Below are 4,389 nucleotides of genomic sequence, written 5' to 3'. Positions count from 1 at the left end.
ACGCTTCCAATAGGCCACCACAACCCTAAAACTAAAATGAGGAAGTCCGAGTACAAGAGACAGGGACGCTTCCAATAGGCCACCACAACCCTAAAACTAAAATGAGGAAGTCCGGTACAAGAGACAGGGACGCTTCCAATAGGCCACCACAACCCTAAAAGTGAGGAAGTCCGAGTACAAGAGACAGGGACGCTTCCAATAGGCCACCACAACCCTAAAACTAAAATGAGGAAGTCCGAGTACAAGAGACAGGGACGCTTCCAATAGGCCACCACAACCCTAAAACTAAAGTAAGTCCGAGTACAAGAGACAGGGACGCTTCCAATAGGCCACCACAACCCTAAAACTAAAGTAAGTCCGAGTACAAGAGACAGGGACGCTTCCAATAGGCCACCACAACCCTAAAACTAAAATGAGGAAGTCCGAGTACAAGAGACAGGGACGCTTCCAATAGGCCCACCACAACCCTAAAACTAAAATGAGGAAGTCCGAGTACAAGAGACAGGGACGCTTCCAATAGGCCACCACAACCCTAAAACTAAAATGAGGAAGTCCGAGTACAAGAGACAGGGACGCTTCCAATAGGCCACCACAACCCTAAAACTAAAGTAAGTCCGAGTACAAGAGACAGGGACGCTTCCAATAGGCCACCACAACCCTAAAACTAAAGTAAGTCCGAGTAAAAGAGACAGGGACGCTTCCAATAGGCCACCACAACCCTAAAAGTGAGGAAATCCGAGTACAAGAGACAGGGACGCTTCCAATAGGCCACCACAACCCTAAAACTAAAGTAAGTCCGAGTACAAGAGACAGGGACGCTTCCAATAGGCCACCACAACCCTAAAACTAAAGTACGTCCGAGTACAAGAGACAGGGACGCTTCCAATAGGCCACCACAACCCTAAAAGTGAGGAAGTCCGAGTACAAGAGACAGGGACGCTTCCAATAGGCCACCACAACCCTAAAACTAAAGTAAGTCCGAGTACAAGAGACAGGGACGCTTCCAATAGGCCACCACAACCCTAAAACTAAAATGAGGAAGTCCGAGTACAAGAGACAGGGACACTTCCAATAGGCCACCACAACCCTAAAACTAAAGTGAGGAAGTCCGAGTACAAGAGACAAGGACGCTTCCAATAGGCCAACCACAACCCTAAAAGTGAGGAAGTCCTAGTACAAGACACATGTGGTTCGCGGCTCAATCCTTCTGGTTAATTAACAAATTGGAGAACGCTGTCTCCTGTAAGGTGAAGGCAGAGGAAAAGGTCTACGACAGCCATCAATCTTGGCGAGGGAGTAAACTGAGGCTATGGCGGTGAGCTCTGCGGTCAGCAGGTTGGATCGGCTCTTAAAGGTTCCTCTCATCTTCCTAGTGGTGTCGTGATATTGAAGGTGATCCAGTCATCTGCGAAGACGGATTTATAGATGCATTTACAGGTAATTAATCTCTGGATGGCGATGAGATAAATAACTTGGTAATTTTGTAAATTCCGTGTTGGTGGTGGTGGTGGTTGGTTAGTCATCTGGAGAGATGGATTTATTGATGAATTTGTAGGTAATTAATCTTTGGATGGCGATGAGATACAGTATATAGCTTGGTAATTTCGTAAAAAAATTAAAAAGAATAAAAATTAAGTTGAGGGTTACATAGCGGCTGCGATGATAACCTTAATAAATCAATTACTTAATGAGGGTAAGTTGAATGTGCGAGGTTCTCTCTCTCTCTCTCTCTCTCTCTCTCTCTCTCTCTCTCTCTCTCTCTCTCTCGAGTTTTTTCTTGTTTTCAGATTGAAATAATTATGATTATAATATCCAATATAGTATAATACAAAATGGTAACAAATGGGCCTAAGCGTATAATTAAATATAAATTACAGTAACTGCGAGGTTTATTATAATTCAATTAGATGGGTACAGTAGAGAGTATGCCTTTGCCATGCCAATTAGTCTTATTTTGCTCTTAACTCCACTACGTACTTAAACTTCGAGGAATTTTCTCCAAAATCTGATGCATTTGTCCTTTGGTCATACCCTACATGTCCACAAAGTTTCGTTGAAATTGGTTCCCTATTTTTTGCGTAATGTAGTTCGTAAACAAAAATATACTGACAACATATTTGCCATTTACCTAACATTATTTTTGCGATTTGCGATTATTTTTAAAGTACTGCTGTGTACTTGTACTTTGATGTACTTTATTCAAAATGTTACAGATTCGTCCTTGGGACATATGCAACATGAATACCAAGTTTGGTCAAATTCAATACAGTAGTTTTTGTGTAAAGTTTTTTCCCACCGTTGTCCCTATATTAGGGAGTCGGTTGCCTGATGCGTCTTCTCCAATGCCTTCAATCAAAGGCATCCTCTTCTACCAAACCCCTTCTCTCCATATCATCCTTCACCTTATCTCGCCTTCTAATTCTCTGCCTTCCCACCCGATCTCCCTCCTTAACAGGTTCCCCCCTCCCAAGCCCTCCTCACTCCCTCCCCACCATTCATCCTCAAAATTTGCCCACACCAACTGAGTCGTGACACAACTATCACCTCTGTTATATTCACCTTTTGTGTAAAGTTGCTCACAAACAAATAAATAAGCAACGACAGGTGGTGTTGAGAGCAGCAAGAATACAAACAAGTCAGAGGTCTATATAGCAGTCAGCAATCTTCAAAGGTGGCAAATAATAAAACAAACTCGGTCTATAACGGTATAAAAAGATTAAAAATATGTTATAGTAGAAGAGCACTCTGAAAGTGCTGACCTCCGCCAAGGCTGCTTATTTCTCAAAACCAACTTGCCTTTCCCAAAGTCCATTTAAACCGTAGGCGTATTTCTAGTCTTTGCGACAACCAAGTGCGAACTTTGGGTTAAGGTTAGGGTTAATTCGGTCGACCTTTTGCTCGACATTGACCTTAACCTTTGACCTAGGACTTTCAAAATTGAATCACTTCCACGTCTCAACATAACAATTAATCCCTGAAAGTTTCAGTACTCTATGAGTAAAATTGGCTAGGAAGTTGTTCACAAACAAACAAACAGGGGCGAAAACATAACCTCCTCCCAACTTTATATAAAGTGCATCATTCATATGAATTAATTTTTTTGTCTTATTGCTTACATCTTCATATGAAATTCAAATTAACATTCTTGCCTCCTACAGATACAATTATACAAATATTGCCATTATAAAAAATTTAATTCTTAAAATTTTTTATCATCGTGTGATCTGACAGTGCAAAAGTTACAACTGAGCATAGTAAATGGAATTTAAACTCATCAAAGAGCAACACTGATACGCGAATATCTCATTTATAAGTCAATTAGCACTGCAGTTAATTTTTCATTAAAAAAAAAACTATTAAAAGACCCCTCTTGTAATCTTGACTAGTGTACGCGACCCGTCAAAAATGACTAACACCTCTCTCCTGCCAGCAGGACGACAGCGTGACTGGAAAGAAATATATATATATATATATATATATATATATATATACTATATATATCCACACACTTTCCCTTTATTATAAAAGAGAAATAGTTCAAAGATTATACAGTCTAACACCTACTTCCACTTAGGGTAGTACATTCAGAAATATAGACATCAATGATTTACTTTTTGCACATACAAGATTTTGGTAATGTGTATGGTCGTTGCCTGTTTAAATTTTGTATGCCACCGAAACATCACATCAGCTGATATGGGCGAGGAAAGGAACATTTCTGTACCTCTTACTAGTAAAGGGAAAAATCTTATTGCGTATTTGTGTCAGAAGATCGTAAAAGTGCTGTGGTACAACTTTGTCAGACTGAGCAAACCAGTACCAAAGCTGACGCCTCAATGAAATCAGGTTTGCTGGTAGTTTGCCAGGAGCAGAAGTTACTGCCATCAGGTCTTCCAAACAATTAAATGTATATATATATATATATATATATATATTTATATATATATATGTGTGTGTATATATATGTATATATATATATATATATATATATTTACATATTCATACACGCACATATATGTATATATATATATATATATATATATAAGTAAATAGATATAGGTACACACATACATGATTAAATAGATATATACTGTATATATGTATATATATTCATATATATATATATATATATATATATATATGTATATATATTCATATATATATGTATATATATGCATATATATTCATGTACGTACATGTATACATATACATATATGTTTACATATAACTTACAAACATATATATGATATAAATGTGTAAGTTTATATATGTGTGTGTATATATATATATATATATATATACATACATATATATATATATATATATATATGAGAGAGAGAGAGAGAGAGAGAGAGAGAGAGAGAGAGAGAGAGACCTTGAATATCTAGA

This window comes from Palaemon carinicauda, chromosome 18 (assembly GCF_036898095.1).
Source record: "Palaemon carinicauda isolate YSFRI2023 chromosome 18, ASM3689809v2, whole genome shotgun sequence".
NCBI classification, from domain to species: Eukaryota; Metazoa; Arthropoda; class Malacostraca; order Decapoda; family Palaemonidae; genus Palaemon; species Palaemon carinicauda.
Note: the sequence above shows the minus strand (reverse complement) of the source record.